This window comes from Dipodomys spectabilis, unplaced genomic scaffold, assembly GCF_019054845.1.
Source record: "Dipodomys spectabilis isolate Male_0828 unplaced genomic scaffold, ASM1905484v1 ptg000179l, whole genome shotgun sequence".
Taxonomy (NCBI): Eukaryota; Metazoa; Chordata; class Mammalia; order Rodentia; family Heteromyidae; genus Dipodomys; species Dipodomys spectabilis.
The window spans coordinates 5609930-5627322 of NW_024870856.1; the positions used below are offsets into that span (position 1 = coordinate 5609930).

Below are 17393 nucleotides of genomic sequence, written 5' to 3' on the forward strand. Positions count from 1 at the left end.
AGAGTTCAAGCCCCATGACCAACAAAAAAGAAAAGAAGTCTCAGGTATAGCACAGCTTTGGCATTCCATAGTGAAAAGCTGTTTCTGAAAAGTAAAAACCCCTCAGTAAAACTATTGTTTTAGTACCAAAGATGGCAATTTCGTCAGCTTCTATGACTCATGGAATCAAATGGTAAGTTGTGAATCAGCCATTTCTTGGTTTCAGGAGGAAGGTGAATAGATCAACATGGAGAGAGGTAGAGGTAAGAGGGCATGGTCCATTTTATTTCTTCCTTCTTGTTTGATAACTGCTGGTGGGAAATACCAAGAATGGGCTCTAAGTGTTCCCAAGTAGAGGGATTCCTCCTGTTGTAAATTTAGCAGCTGAAGAGGAGCTGATTTACATATTTTTTTAAAGTAGAGGTGAGAGGATTACCAAAGAAACAGACTAGAGCATGCAGTAATTATAGGCATGACAGGTGGAGAACATAACATGGGACTACCCCAGAAAAAGCACTGCCGCGTGCAGGTTACAATCTTTGCAGCCCATTTTGTGGTCTAACTGGAGACAGTGAGTAATGCCTTCCAGCCTCCTTTCCTGTCTAGAGGTAGTTTTATCTGTCTTTAGCAGCAGTTCTCAAGTTTCATTTGTCCTTTTATTCAAATGTTTCTCAGTGGCTCATGCTACTCAGTGGCCTTAGCTACTCAAGAGGTTGAGACCTGAGGGTCATGGTTCAAAGCCAGGGTAAGAAAAGGCAAAGAGCAGAAATGGCAAACTCAATAGGGTTTATTTGGGAGTGAAGCCTTAGAAAGGCAACCAAGTCTCCTTCAGCCTGGCTGAAGGAGAAATCGTGCACCACCCTTACAACTAGTCAGAAAAATGGAAATCAGTGGGTGGGTGAGCAATGTTACTTTGACTGAGGAGTTTGGAGGTCTCAACAGCATCTGTGTCCACTAGGGGCATCAGCACCAGATGTGGCCTTGCTCTCAGGATCTCTTCTAAGACCATAGCCTGGCAGGAAAGTCCACGAGACTCTAATGTTCTATAAGCTACCTCAGAATAGCCAGAAGTGTAGCTGTGGCTTAAGTGGTAGAATGTGAGCCTTGAATAAAAGCTTAACAATAGCTCCAGAATCATTCAAGCCCAGGACTGGCAGAGAGAGAGAGAGAGAGAGAGAGAGAGAGAGAGAGAGAGAGAGAGAGAGAGGAAAATTCTCATTAAATATTTTTGAAATATTCCTCTTCTATTAAAGCAGTCCATCAAAATGTGACAGTGGTTCTCTTTCTTGGTTAAAAGTGGGTAGGAATTATAATGGCACATTTTTGTATCAGTGCCATTTTATTCTGCCCAAGTCATCAAACCTAGCACTGTTACTGTCATAATATTTTAGAAGTATTGAGAGCTCCGCGTTCATTTCCTCCAAAGCTTTCATGTTGTAATGAAGAAAGAGATGTTGAGGAATGCTGTGGCCAGGGGCTTTGACCTTGGTCTGTCTCTCAGCCTTGGTGGGGGAACTCACTCTCCATGCCTAGAGCTGTGTGTGCTGTTTCCCTGTGGGGTTTGCATGGATTTCCAGTTTACACTCTATGACTTCAAGTGGCTTTTTGAAGGAGATGAACCGAAAAATTAGCTCACTCTCCACTGTTTATTTACCTTCAATGAAACTTTAAGGAGATATACAGTTCTTCTTTCTCTCAGCACTTTATGAAGAACAGTGTTGTCATATATTAAAAAACAAAAGACACCAAGAATACTAATTAGTGGCAAAGTACCAGGAAGATGTAAAAGAAACAATTACAGGACCATGAATCCATGAAAATGCTATATTTGAATTGGAAATAATCATTGTCTTAACACTAGATACTACTGATGGTTTTCTCATGGGCTGAGTTGAGGTTTAAATGTGTGATTTAACAGATGGTAAATGTTTACTTTTTGATGCTGTTTGAAAACTAGCATGCCTAATACTCAGCATACTTAAAATTCTTTTGTTATTTGAATACTTTATCTTAATTTTTAATTATCTTTAAGTAGTTGTACAAAGGAATTGCCATATAACAAAAACTTCTGAATACTTTGTCTTTTGGTCAATGTCACAAAATCCTTTTGATTCTACTTTTATTATTTTCTTTGACTTTCCATCCTGAATTGGAAATTAAATATTCTACTTTGCATTGCTTATGAGAGAATATCAAAACACCATGAGTTTCCATTATGCATCTGTGAATGTCTTAAGTGAAAGCTAACGAAATAAATCGTAAGTGTATTATAAGTTACCAGCACACCCTGAGCGAACCATGAGAAAACAAGGAGCCATCACAAATCAATGAATTATTGACTGACCAAGAGGTTAGTGTGATAAATATGATTTAAGTTGTCTTGTGGGGCTATGTAGTTTGTTTTAAAATTTTTAACAAGTATTTTTACTTAATTATTATATTTCCACACATCTAGATTGGAAATTCTAGTTTCCTATACCTTAATTCTGTGATATTTTAGGTGACAAGTTTATAGGTCTTGGTGATAGTTTCTTCACAGCAGACTGTATTTGCCAGCATATGAATATTTAGTTATTTGGTCCATTTCTACCCAAGGGGAAGGATCCTTTTATATTTCCTACTCTCATGCATGGTAAATTTGGGGGAGTTAGTCATTTCTAAGCTTGGTTGTAGTTTGGGTCTTCAGTATCTCCCTTAGACACCTGTGCTAAGGGTGTGGCGTTAGCCCTTGATGCCGTCAAGATCGGTGGCATCTGTTAGGATGTGGGGACCTGAAGAAGAAACATAGGTTTTTGGCCCTGTGCCCTTGAAGGGATAATGGCATCTGGCCTCCTCTTCCTCACTCTGAGGCTGGTGGGTTTGCTCCACCATGCACTGTCACCAGAATGTGCCACCCTATCACAAGCCCGAAGAGAAGTGGAGCCAGCTGATTATGGGCCCAGACCTCCACCGCTGTGAGATAAATGAAACCTTTTCTCTGAGGAAATGGATCATCATGGGAAGTTTTTATCATGACAGAAAGCTCACATAGTGACTCTGTGTCCCACAAATTGTGACAGAAAACTAACATGGTGACTCTGTGTCCCACAATCTACAAGGGAAAATGTGTTCCATGACATAGCCATGAACCTGTCACATCTTTATAAGCACAGAACATGGTGTGAAGTTGAAGGAGGATGCATATTTTTTTCCTCTCAATTTACTCAAGGTATCATCCTTCCAGTACAAGTTGGATGGAATAACGATCTTTTGAACACACTCACCACCCAGGTGGGTATCCTCACAGGTTTATGGACTCTCCAGCCGTGTAGCACAGAAGGGATCCTGAGTAAACTGTGTTCAATCACCTATGGAATATCACATGTTAATCTCTCAGGATAACTTTGAACAACCTGGGGCTGTCATCTGGCTTCCGACTGTTGGCTTCTAGTAAATATCATTTCTCACCCATTTGAGGAGCCCAGGACTTCAGTGATAGAGACTAACTTTGATATAAAGATTTGATTGTCTAATAATAGATTATCAAACTGCCTTACATTAAAACAGACCCTAGGGGAGGAGGGCAGATGAGTGGAGAGAGGAAAGGTGAAATAACTAGTCATTCTATTCAGTATACATACATGGCAGCAGAGCCATGTAACTTAAGCATAATAGGTGAGATGGGAAAAGATGGGGGGAGTGGTGGAAGGGATGACATTGATCGAGATGCAACATCCTTATAAGCGAAACCCCTTTGTACAAGTACTTAAAGATACTTAAAATCGTTCAAAAATAATGAAAAGAGTGTAGCCTGTGCACCTCACTGTTGCATAAGCTAGTGACAATTCAAGTGTTATGTGACTTTGTGCTGTGACTGTACTACAGGAAGTTACAGAGAGGCTAGTTGTGGCTCCCCGGTGCTCATGGGAGCATAAGCTGGTAGATCTGCCCAGGAGGCCCGCATGCTGCTCCAGTCTTCTCCTTTTTGGACAGCTTGTCTGTTTCTTACTGCATTGTGATAATTACTTCACATGGTAATTGCAAGATTGCTGCTGAGAAACATTAACCCTTTCCTGCTAGGTCAGTAGATTTCTACCAGGTAATTTAATAAACTCACAGGTAGCTGGCAAGCTCAGCTTTTCTGACAGGTGTAAACCAAATTGCTTTAAGGAATTATGCACACATTCTAACCTGTCTGTATGTGATCTGGCCCGTGGTGATTATGTTGTGAGATATGGCTCTGTTGTTAAGGTTACTGTGCACTTACAAAAACTGTTGCCTTATCTAGTAGTGTTGATTCATGATTTGGAGTTTATTATCGCTTTGTTAACTTTCCCTATTGTAAGTACAGAGTGCTTTGTTTCCTCAAGGGCCGGGAATACTCAGAGAGTTCTGCGGCAGGTGCACATTAGAAGCAGATTAAGTAGCAAGATCAAGTCTGGTTAAGGAAGCAAATCAAGAGGCAGACTCTGGTGGCTCATACCTGTAATCCTAGCTACTCGTGAGACTACGATCTAAGAATTCTGGTTCAAAGCCAACCCAGACAGAAAATTCCAAGAGACTCTAATTTTCAATTAACTGGGAAAGGACAGAAGCTTGACATTATTTATTGGTAATATAGTAATGAATAACAAGGGGAAACAGGTTTGTATCAGTTGAACTTTCATACACTTCCTGAGAAACTTTCTAAGCGTTAGCAGAAGAAGCTCAGAAAAACGGGGAGAAAATGGGCAGAGAAACTAAAATACAATTTATCTGCCTATAAGTAATGGCTCAAAGCCTTTTGACCTTGAGATCAGAACTGTAGAGAGATAAAATGTGGTGCAGACTGATATGGAATTAAAGGCTTTCTTCAGCTCCTGACTATGTAGCTCAGACAGAAGTGCGCTTTGTTTACTTTAACTTTTGTCAGCCTTCAAGGACTTTGGAAAGCACAGTATTCTTTTTTTCCTTTCTTTTTTTTGCCTCTGTAGTGCTAAAGATGAAACCCCTAACTCTGTTCATCATAGGCAAGCTCTCTACCACTAAGCTATACCCAGGCTGAACACGTGGAATTCTAATTTCTGTTTTAATGGTTCATTCCATTAAGAAAAGCACTTTCTATAAATATAGAGGTAGATATACATACACATAGATAGGTGGAGATAGAGATAGCTTTTCAAAGAAGGGCTGCATTGATGTCTTCCTGTGGCTTGTGTTTGTTACATGCGCTTTCTCTACCATATTTCTGTTCTAATAAACTTTCACCTGCCCTTGTGTTCTCATTTTATATGAATTTCTCTCTGGTCAGATGCAGGGACTAAGCTAGGGTGTTGAGCTGCCCCAAACAATCTGGTGCTTTGGCTGGAAAGTGATTTAGACTCTTCCCATGGTCACAACATGAGTTTATTTGAATTGATCTTCCTCAGATTTTGAACTTACCCAGTTATAACTATGATCTTGAAAGGACAAATAAATTTATAAAAATCTTCCTCTCTAAGCCAATAATTGGGACACTGCATTCAAACTCACATTGTGTGTGTTTGTCTTGCTTCCTCTTTTATCTGAAGTGACAAATAAGTGCCTAAGTTGTCACTTACATTGTAATGTAATAGTCAGCTAGCTCCCTAATATTCGAGAAATGAATCAGTGTGCTAAGGCCCTGAGGTCCCTGGTGCTTTTGGCTTGAGGCCACTACAGAATTTCATAAACAATAAAATGCAGTGCTCAGAGATGATTTTAAAACACGAGAAGAGGAAGATTATACTGAAATCTCAAATGTAAAGCAATAACACCCAAGTTAATTTTAACTCCTAGAAACCAAAGCATCTGCGCAATTATTTGCTGCAATTTTAAATAAGCCTTTGGTTGACATTTGAAACAGCTTTTCAAAGAGAAGGAAAGAAAAGACTTTTAAAGCAGCAAAAAAATCAACTGGAAATACTTTCTGTTTTCTTTACTGCTCTGTGGTTGGGTTGGAAAATTCGATGAATTGCATATAAGAACCCCATAAGTTCCAGACTCTGGAAAATTCAGGTTTGCTGTGTTTCGAAATGAATGGCCTGGATTTCCTAATGTAGAACCTGTAATTACTGGAATTATCAACTGGAATATTGGAATAGTTCTGACTTTCTTAATTGGCAAGTTTGTGGAGCTGCTATCAAGCCCTAGGAAATTACATTCTCTCTGTTTGCATGGTAAGATAATAAATTACCTTTACATTACAGAAGAGTAGTTAAGATTCTCAAGTACTAGCCTTCTCTCCAATCCCAGAGGAAAGGGTTCAGCCACTAGCTCAGGCTCTGCTGCTCACATGCAAAATGAGAGCAATTCCAATCTCAAGACACAATTAATTCCACTTTGTGATTGCATTACAGAACACCTTGGTTTTAGCCAAATATATTCCTTCCACCTAGCCTGAGAATCACTTTTTAAAATCTTGTCATTTCTGGCCATTGAATTGATCTGTCTATGAAGTCTTTGAAGCTTTCCTGATGAAGAGCACATTGAACTGTTAAGAGAAAGAATTCTTTCTTGGGCATTTATTTTCTCAAGTATTTATTCCTCAGGGCCGATCTGGTCCTGCTGACCTTTCTTCTCCTAGGAAGACAGAGTGGTAGACTGAGGTACACAGCTCAGCCGAGTTTTCTTCCTGCTTGCAAAAAAAAAAAGAACCAAATGGTTACTGCCTGCAAGTCCAGTGGAGTGCTGGAGCTTTAGAAATGATTTCTTTGTTCATAATACATCTGCTTCCTGATTTGGTGATTGCATATGAAAAAATACGATGCATTTTGGTTTCCCCTGATGTATTCAGCTGTCATGTTAAAATATAACCCCTTATTGGTAAAATGTGATGAGACATGAAGGGCCTTTTCTTGTCACTCAGCTGGTGGCCAAATACACACCAGTCTCTGTCCTCAGCTCCTGCACAGCCATATTAAGATCAACAAAGAAAAGGTGGATTGATATCTTTCATTTAATATGTGAACAATTATAGAAATCTGTCATCCTGAGATGTTAAAACTACCCATACGAAGGAAGCTAGAACATCGTTTCCCATGCATCATTGCACTATAGCACAGAGTTATGGAAGAGAAATCTCTACCCTCACCCTATTTTCTCCTTGTGTGAAATCCCTAAAGATAGAGACTTTGGGATGTGGAAAAATAGTAAGACGTACCTATACTAGAAGTAGTTATGTGTTTATTTATAACCTGCTAGGTGCCATTCAGATTATTCTACATGCACTATTTCAAAGCTGGAGTACAAGTAACCGGCTGTGTCCGTGTTCCTATGCTGAAGCAACTGACTGATGTATAACTTGCTCACATTCTCAGAGCTGCTAAGTAACAGAGCTGAGGTTAATAGGTGGAGTAATCAGGCACACCAGACTCCCAGAAGCTCTATGAGTTACGTGATTTTACTTGGGAGTTGTGGCCAGAGATATGTCCTGCAACAGTTACACACAATAACCCAGTTTTTCTATCAACTGAATTGGGATTTTAATTTTATTCATAAAAAATCTGGTCGAGGAAATTAATTTTCAATTCATCTTGAGTCTAGATTTGCAGATGTCACCAGAGATTTTAAAAAAATCAGCTGGGGCACTGTGACTCATGCCAAGAATCTTAATTAGTCAGGAGGCAGAGACTAGAAGCACTGTGATTCTAGACCAGTTGGGGCAAACAAACAAACAAACAAAAGCTAGGTCTTGTGGTGTGCCTGTTTAGTGCCGGCTTCATAGGAAGTATAAATAGAAAGTTTGTTGTCTAAACCAGCTGGGAAATGAATGTAAGACCCTTCTTGAAAAATTATGAAAGTGTAAAAGGTTGGAAGCATGGTTCAAGTCATAGAGCACCTGCCTAGCCAGTGTGAGGCCTTGAGTTCACACCCTAGTAAAACCAAAGAAGAAAACCAAGAAAAGAAAGAAAGAAACAAACAAGTAAATGAATGTTGGTGATCTCCCATCCCAAGAAGTCTTCTACTTCACTTGGGTCTTTGCTTCAAAGCAGTGATTTTTACAATGCAGTTGATTTTACAATGCATTTCACAATTACATTTCTCAGCTGATGGTGGAGATATTTCATACTTCATTCTCTGCATAAGATGTGCTAGAGCAAGCAGTTCATTCTGTGGAGAAGGGAAGATTAAGCGGTTAGTCCTAGCTTTTCTTTTCTGAGTGAAGTATTTATGGGGCTTGAGGAAGGAATACGAAATCAAATGAACTGAAGCTCCTGAGTTGATTAACATGGTCACAGGCCCAATTTGGGGCCATCAGAGACACAAGAAATGGGTGTAATAATGAGGTAAGTTATTTTGACACTTTATAGGTCAGTGTTATAACATTTAAATAAATTGTTAGTTATAATTTTTAAGTTGCTTCATATGGTCAGCCTAAGAACCTCTTTATTTTTCCTAGGTATGACATAGAAATGATGTTTGTTTAAGATCGTAACACAGAAATGTACACATAGTTGATAGATATAGGACACTATGAGCGAAGATACCAGTCAGTCAAATTATATTAACTAGAGTAGCATTTTCATTAGCGACTTCAATTGAGGAATTTAGATCTGGATGAATCCTAGACTAAGCAGTTTTAGTTAACGTCTCTGTAGTTTCAGATATGCTGAAAACCAGCGGGCCTGAGATGGCTTCTACCAGCCTGGCTCACTAAGACATTCTGTTTTGGAGTATAGACAATCACATCCTTTCTGATACCATTAAAACTAAATCTACAAATTAATTTAATGTAAAAACATAGAAATTGATGTTACTTAAACCTGTTAACCATGAATGTGTGGTAAAATAATTTCAATATTATTATGTAACTCCATCTTATAATTATCTTCTAATTCTTTTTTCGGGGGGGGGGGTGTGGGGGGCCGGTCATGGAGCCTGAACTCTGGGCCTGGGCGCTGTCCCTCAGTTCTTCAGCTCAAGGCTAGCACTCTACCACTTGAGCCACAGCACCACTTCCGGTTCTTTATTTTCTGTTTATGTGGTGCTGAGGAATCGAACCCAGGGCCCTAAGCATGCAAGGCAAGTGCTCTACCACTGAGCCACCTTCCCAGCCCGATCTTCTAATTCTTTCTAAGTTAATTCGTAATCTCTTTCTGGATTAATTTACTAACCGTAATCTTTGATTTATACAGGCTTTGTTGAACTGCATAGGTCTGCTTAAGGCTTTGTGAAGGTTGAAATTTTGGCCTTATTATTCTTCTAAAAGCTACACTACAGTGCAATATTTTAGAATAGTGGTTATGAAAAAGTTTAGTTTTAATTGTAAGCACATACTAATTTGATTTGTGATGTTAGGACTCTATTGTATTTTAATGGTTGAGCTGATTCTTATATAAAGAAAAAGTCATTTTGAGGAAAAGTACTCTTTCTTCTAAGAATTCGGCACTTCTTTGTTAAACACCTTTGTAACTCTGTTATCCATAATGCATCATATCTATTGAAATATCTGCAGATGTAAATGTTCATGGCTAGATTTCCTTTCATTCATGATAATATTTGATTCTGTTTCCACTGTAGGTCAATCCATAGCAAGTGTAAAATGTTTATTTGTTTTTTTTGTTTAGGCTTTTTTTTTTTTTTGGCCAGTCATGGGGCCTCTAGACCTGGGTGCTGTCCCCCTGCTCTTCAGCTCAAGGCTAGCGCTCTACTACTTGAGCCACAGCATCACTTCTGTCTTTTTCTGCTTATGTGATGCTGAGGAATCAAACCCAGGGCCTCATGCACACAAGGCAAGCACTCTACCACTGACCCACCTTCCCAGCCCAGAGTGTAGAACATTATAGTTAGCTTTTATCAAATAATGTCAGCTATTCACATGAATGGAAACCCATGCAGGTACTCGGTATTGTGGGTGTCACTGTGTTTGTGCATTGCCTTTGCTTAGATGCACATTTCTTAGATGCATTTATTTTTGTTGTTGTTAGTGGGGCTTGAACTTGGGGCCTAGGCACCGTCCTGATCTCTTTTGCTCAATAATGGCACTCTACTAATTTGAGCCATAATATCAATTCCAGTTTTATGATGGTTAATTGGAGAAAAGGGTATTCTGGACCTTCCTGCCTAGGCAGGCTTTGATCCTCAGATCTCAGCCTCCTGAGTCAGTAGGACTACAGGCATGAGCACCAGCACTCAGCTATTGTAGATAGCTCTAGCAAATGAAAATTGTAAAGAGCTGGAGACCATTGGGTAATTTTTTCTGTCCTATCAACTCTCTTTAAATCACAACTTAATATAATTTTGGTCTGGATACCATGCTCCAGCTCTTTCCCAGAGAGTGCAGATTGGAAATATTTTGACTATTTTACTTGTTTACTGATAGCTTTTATCTAAATAATTATTTACTAACCATACTTAAGCTTTTAAAATGAATTAAAATGGGAGCCTTAATTTGTTTTCATTATTATGTGTATCATTTAGAAGGATATACTCCTTACTCTGAACCATAATTTATGTCTGGTGAGGGTAAAAGGAAAAGAACAAGTACATATCTCCATCTCTGAACTAGAAAATGAACATTAATATGTTTCTTGTTTTGTATGTGTCTAACCAAAAAAAGAAGTAATTGAATTCTGAAGGAGGAAGAAATCACTCTTTCCATTTTTAGAATCTATAATAAACATTACTAACAGTAGCTAACAGTAACATAACTGTTTCATTGAGAAAGAACATTATATATGTGAATCTGTAAACCTCTCTTGTCCATGTTCCTTTAACATTGTATTATAATAATTTGCTTAAGTTAGGTTCAGTCAAATTTCAATATATAAGCTTATAAAGAGACCACATTAAAGAACATCACAAGATTTACACACACACACACACACACACGCACACACACATACACACACACACACACACACACACACACACACACACACAAACCTTGACATTCAAGACCTGAAGTGACAGTGGATTTCACAAGAGGTGGTCCCTCATTTTGTGGAGGGATGACAGGTAAGGTCATTGCTCAGCATTTCAGTTTCTGTGCAAAATTACAGGTGATAGAGAGGCATTCATGATTAACATTTAAGTTGTTTCCCGAAAAAGTAGAGTCTCATAAGGTGAAAGTTTTCCCACAGATTTATTTAAGTGTAACAGGATTAGCATAGAAAGTCCTGGCGAAGAGAGAGAGAGAATAGTAAAGACTCAGAATTGCAGCTCCTATCTGAGGCTTTCATCCTTTTTGAGCTGGGAGAATACTGATGACCATCTGGCAATCCTAATCCATGGAGAAAATGGCTCTGATTGGATAAAGTATGTGAGGCCTATCCAATATTGAGGTAACCTTTAGGATTTCCTGTTATCAAATGTGCTTTCTTGTTTTCTTGAAAACTTGCATGATTTTATTTCAAAGAAGAAGGAAGATTTCGTTAGCCTTCCCAAATCTCCTAATCTTGTAATTTAACATCCAGAAGAAGCATTGGGGTAGGAGAGCTTAAGGAAATAAGCTCAGCTTATTTCCCAGTTTGAACTTCTGTATTTTATTTAAAATTAATATAATATTTCCCCATCTATCAATCCGGCCTCAGTTTAATAAATAAGGGAACTAGGTCCCTAAAAGTTCCAGAGGTAGATTAGCAACCTGGGAAATGCAGCTTTAGTCCTGAAACTTCTTTTCAGAACAAAGTGTTACAACATCTGTTCACTTTACTGCTCCTCACCTTCTCATCTCTATAATAGCAGCTGATAACTAAAATCTGAACACATCCATCTTTCCATCTTCCCAGTGCTTGAGTAAAAATACTCAGTGTTGCTCAGTGATTGCTGCTGGCCTGAGAGTATACAATAAAGTTAGCTGTATACTATAATCACCTTCTGTTACTACAGTATGACAACTCTTCCTACCATGTATGTGTTGTCACAGTAAGAGTAATTCTGCTTCTTAGCAGCAAAAAAGACATGATAGCAGACCAATAGTCATTATATAAAACTTGAAAATTTAGCAGACCTATGGTCACTAGATAAAAACTTGAAAATTGGACATACACATGAGACTATTATGTTCTGTGTTTGGACCACAGGTTGGGGAGGATTTGATTCTTGAGAGAAAGTACACATAGGAGGCAAGCCTCACATTAGTTTTAGCTCCAGCTGTGGGCTGTTTTCCAACTTGCTTCAGAAGTTACAACCAAAATAGATCAAATTAGAGACTGTTAAAAAGCAGAGGTCTCAGTTTGGTGCTGTTGAAAAGCTGGAGGCTTTGAACAAGAGGTAAATACTGAGTCTGCATGGGATATCTCCTTGGTCCTTGGCTGAGAGTCGATTGCTCATTCACGGGATGAGACTTAAGAAGGTTTTGGACACAGCAGTGGGACTGAGAGTTGAATGGAGCTATCAGAGCTGATATGTTGATAAGCGATGTCTCTGATAGACCCAGAGTGGAGTACTTTTATTGATTAACTTGGAAATTCCACTGAGATCTCAAAAAAACCACATACTGGAGGAAAGTACCACAGCCTTCAATGACAGTTGTCTCCTGGTACTAAGCAGCAGAAAACAATACACTGTCCTCACAACGTGAGGCCTGACAGAATCAAAATGTTCTGCCTGTAATGCAGCTAGTTGTTAGGTAGTATGTTGGCATCATAATGTGTTCTTCGCATGATACATCAGCAAACGATGATAAATGTAGGAAGATGGAAATTAATCCAACTTTACTAGCAAGCATATTGAATGTAAATAGACTAAACATTCCATTTAAAGAGTAAAAACTATCACATTGATTAAAAAGATAACCTTCTTATATGATGTTTCAAGAGTTGAATTTGAAATACCAAGCAATAGATATTTGGAAAACAAATTGAAAGCATTCTTTTATGCCTATAGTCAGGATAAAGAGAAAATGTCAGACTATCATTTTAAATGACTATTTCTGAACAAAGTACACTTGGAGGAAATAAGAGTTAAAGAGTAAGAATTTCCTTATGTAGAAACAGAAAGACATCATTTCTAACATTTGTACTAAGAACAGAACTACAGCTTATATGAAGTGAAAGTTGATGGATTTAAAGCATTCAATAATTCAATGGAGAATCCAAGATTTCTTTCTCAGCAACTGATACAATAAATAAATGAAGAGTAACTAATGTGTAGATTTGAACTACCATTGTGGTATTGGTGTCATAATTGTCTTTCAACAAGACAAAATGGAGTTGAGGAGCAATCCACCTTTACAAACAATTGAAATAAGAAAAGGAACACCAAGGCAATATGTTGAGAGTATGAAAATCTTCACAAGACTGAATGATTTAATTCAATTCCAGTAATCCTTGGGATTAAAGTTGAAAATGGACCGACATTCAGAGTCCAAATTGTGGACTCGAATAGGTTCACAATCATATCGGTATAACCATGAGAAGAAAACAACATGGAAAAGAGAGGGAGGGGGTGGAAAAACAATAACAACAAGAAATGATCAAACACCAAGCCTCAATGCGGGAAATGACGGCTGTGAGAATAGCAGCATTTGCCATATAGATGGACCAGTGCACCAGTGCAAGAAAGTTCACTGAGCAGCTAACACCTTGTACTCTTGTCCTCCAGTTTTGTATGCAGAGAAGCATGCCAACTGGGTATGTGCATGTTATGCTATGTGTATGCATACATGCTGTGCGTAAAGACCGTGAGACTCCTATCTCCAGTAAACCACCAGAAAACCGGAAGTGGCGCTGTAGCTCAAGTGGTAGAGTGCTCGCCTTGAGCTGAAGAGCTGAGGGACAGCGCCCAGGCCCAGAGTTCAAGCCCCACGACTGACAAAAAAAAAAAAAAAAGAAAAAAAAGAAAGCTGTGAAGCACCAGACACATAGGAGCTTTACACCTAGGGCTTTACAGCTCACTGCTGAAGCCTACTCTTCTGTAGGAATTAAGGATCCATCTGCATAGCATATATTATGTTAAGACTATTTGCGAGGAACTGACTGCTGCTACTGCTCAATCTACTGAAATGAATTTTTAAAACTTATTAAACTGTTAAATGATTTCTAAGTGCTCTCTAATTATAATCCATTTTATGATAATATTTAGTTCATAGTAGATCCACAGCAGCTTTTCACTGCTTCTTTTTGGTAAGATATGAGGAGAGATTTTTAGAAGACAACATTGTAATTTTTGAAATTCCAAGTTCATACCCTTTTTTGAAATTCGTTTTAGCAGGCAATAATGCTGATTGCCAGGAAATGTATTCATTGAGTGCTGTGTAAATTTTTAATTTATAATTTGTCACTTCGTCCCATCAACAATCAACTGTCACTTACGCGGAGCTTACTAGCTGAGTGCATGGAGCTGGAGGGCTTAAGTGACTTCAAGACATTAACTGCAACGTTTTTAGGGCTTTGACAAAGATGAGAGATGTCAGGATCTTTTTTTCAATTTAGTGAGTTTCTCACTGAATATGGCAATGCAGATAGCACAGGAAGCCAGGAACTAACAGCTTTCCAATAATGGATTCAGCTTATTTGTTGCCTGTCAGTAATTTGACTTGGCTGCATCTGATCTGTTCTAGAGAGCAAAAGGTTCAGAATCCAACTTGGTCACAATACCTGATGTTTAGGAGAATTTTCTTTTTGTCCTTCCTTCCTTCCTTCCTTCCTTCCTTCCTTCCTTCCTTCCTTCCTTCCTTCCTTCCTTCCTTCCTTCCTTCCTTCCTTCCTTCCTTCCTTCCTTCCTTCCTTCTTCCCTTCCTCCCTCCCCTCCCTCCCTTCCTCTCTCCCTCCCTCCCTCTCTCTTCTTTCTCTCTCTCTCTCTTTCTCTCTTTTTCTTTCTCTCTTTCTTTCTCTCTTTCTCTCTCTCTTTCTGTCTTTCTCTTTCTCTCTTTCTCTCTCTTTTTCTCTCTTTCTTTCTTTCTCTCTCTCTTTCTTTCTTTCTCTTTCTTTCTCTCTCTTTCTTTCTCTCTCTCTTTCTTTCTTTCTTTCTCTCTTTCTTTCTTTCCCAGTCCTGGGGCTTGAACTCAGGGCCTGGCCACTGTCCCTGAGCTTCTTTTTCCTCAAGGTTACCACTCTATCACTTAAGCCACACACTACTTCTGTTTTTTACTGGTTATGTGGTACTAAGGAATTGAATCCAGGTCTTTATGCATGTAAGCAAGCAATCTACCACTAAGCCACATTCGCAGCCCAAGGAATATGTTCTTGATACATGTTTATTCTTTTTTGCTCTTGCTTCTCATGTTCCAGTCATTATATTCTTCATATCTTTGCTCATGTAGTGAAAAGAGTCCATAGGCACACACATGTATAATACATGTAACATATTTCCAGGGAATATTTGTTATTTGCTTAAAAATATTTAGTAAAGGAATTTTCACAATCTTTATAAAATTCAGTGAGGAAGATCAATATAATCCCTGGACATAGGTCTTTAGAAAATATTTAATGTGTAATTAATAGAGATGATGATGAATATGTACTAATAATTACTTGTTTAAACTAGAACTTTGAGTTAATTAATAAAAGTAAGCAGTATTTTCCTATTTGATAGTTTTGAGAAGTTTTCAATTACCATAAAGCTGAGTATAAATATTTATAATAAAAATAAAAAGTGAATAAGAAATAATATGGGTTTTTATGTCATAAGTAAAACAGTTCACGAGTATTTGAATTTATATAAAGCAGGCTTATTTATTTTACAATATTTAACTGTGACAATTTAGATAATATTCAAAATATAGCATGAAATATATTAATCTAAAAAGTCTTTATATGAAGTGTCATGATTAATTGTTTGGCATATGGTCCGAATTATTAGGAAGATTTTAAATTATTGCCCAAGTGCCTGGGATACTTTTTTCTTCTTCACTTATTTTTTATTATCTTTGAGAAATGATGCAAAGGGTCTCAAATCAGCAGTTCCATTCATGAGGACAGTGCATCTTGATCAGTGTCGCCTCTCCATCCCCCATCCATCCAAATCCCCTTAGTTTACCATTTCCATTTTCACATATGCACATTGAAGAGTATGACTGCATTTATCGAGCATGCCTCTCTATTCATCTGGGACATTGTAAAGTTAAGACACAGTGCTGTGCTATGTATGAATTGAAGAAAGTAGAAGAAAGATTGAAGAAAGGAAGGGAGGGAGGGAGGAAGGGAGAGAAGGAAGAAGGGAGGGAGGTGAGAAAAGAGGGGAGGGTGAGAGGACAGAGAGTGGAGGGAGGGAGGGATAGAGAGAGGAACATGGCAGAATAATGGCTCAAATAATTTAGGGAATAAGCTGGGACGTAACACTTGTTATTACTCATGAGTTCTATTTTATGTGTTGATGATGATCTCTTGGTCTTACGTAGGCAAAGTTTCCTTTTTTATATATTATTATTGTATGTTCTTTAAAATGGAAATTGGAATTTAATAATTTCGTATTTTCAGAGCCTCCCCCAGTCTTTCTCTTCCATTCGCTCTGATGTTTCATGCACCTTGTGCTACACATGTTGTCATTTCCAGTGACAGGAAAGCACAGGACGACGCAGGGGTGTTGTCGTAGCTGCTTCTGTGCTTCTTTCCCAGCAAGCAGACACATTCTGCATGCTTTGATTTCTTCATCTGGCTGAGGCGTAACATACTTCCTTCCCAAAGTCCTTCAAGTCTTCCTTTCAGGGCCCACAGAGAGCCAGGTCTGCACATTCCTGAACATGAGAAATTTGAAAGCCAAAGGGATTTAACAAAAGATGGCTGTCAGATCCATGCTGACTTCAGAAACATGAAAATTCAAAAATCAGGTATCCTTCGTTGGAATGTACAGTTTACTATTCACTTCTTTTGTTAACTGTTTTTGAGCTGCATACTTAAATTCCAAGAGGCTAATTAAGTCTCTTAGGGAACTCTGCTTTAAAACTCATCTGCAACTGGGCAATGGTGGCTCAAGCCTGAAATCCTAGTTACTCAGGAGGCTGAGATCTGAGGATTGTAGTTCAAAGCCAGCTCGGGCAGGAAAGTCTGTGAGACTCTTATCTCCAATAAACCACCAGAAAACTGGAAATGGTGCTGTGACTCAAGTGGTAGAGTGCTAGCCTTGAGCTGAAGAGCTGAGGGACAGTGCCCAGGCCCAGAGTTCAAGCCCCACAACCGACAACAACAACAATAACAACAAAAACCTCATCTGCACCACAGAAGAGCTAAAGCTCTATTTGGGTCTCCAGAGGAACCTGGGCAGTAGGAGCCAAAGTTAGAAAGTTACCTTTTGCTGTAAATGGAGAGCAGGGTGTTAGATGTTAGTGACAGTTGGGTGCAGACAAGAATAGCTACGGACCTGGATGAAGAATCAGGAAGAGAAAGAACATTCCACAAATACTCAGAGGGACAAAATGACATCGCCTAGCAGCTCTGGGCCACATGGCTGTGCCATGTTTCCCTGGTGGCTTCAGCAGAGGGTTTAGAAGCAGGGATGGAGTATAAGATTTGACTGTTCCAAGGTGGATGCTTTATAGAGCAAGTCTCTACCAG

The 17393-nt window shown here is 38.8% G+C and overlaps 1 protein-coding gene across 1 annotated transcript in view; it reads left to right on the forward strand.

Annotated features, from left to right (window-relative positions):
* The window catches only part of Ctnnd2 (catenin delta 2), a 788751-nt gene that overhangs the window by 179760 nt on the left and 591598 nt on the right, over window positions 1-17393 (forward strand). The window lies entirely within an intron of this gene.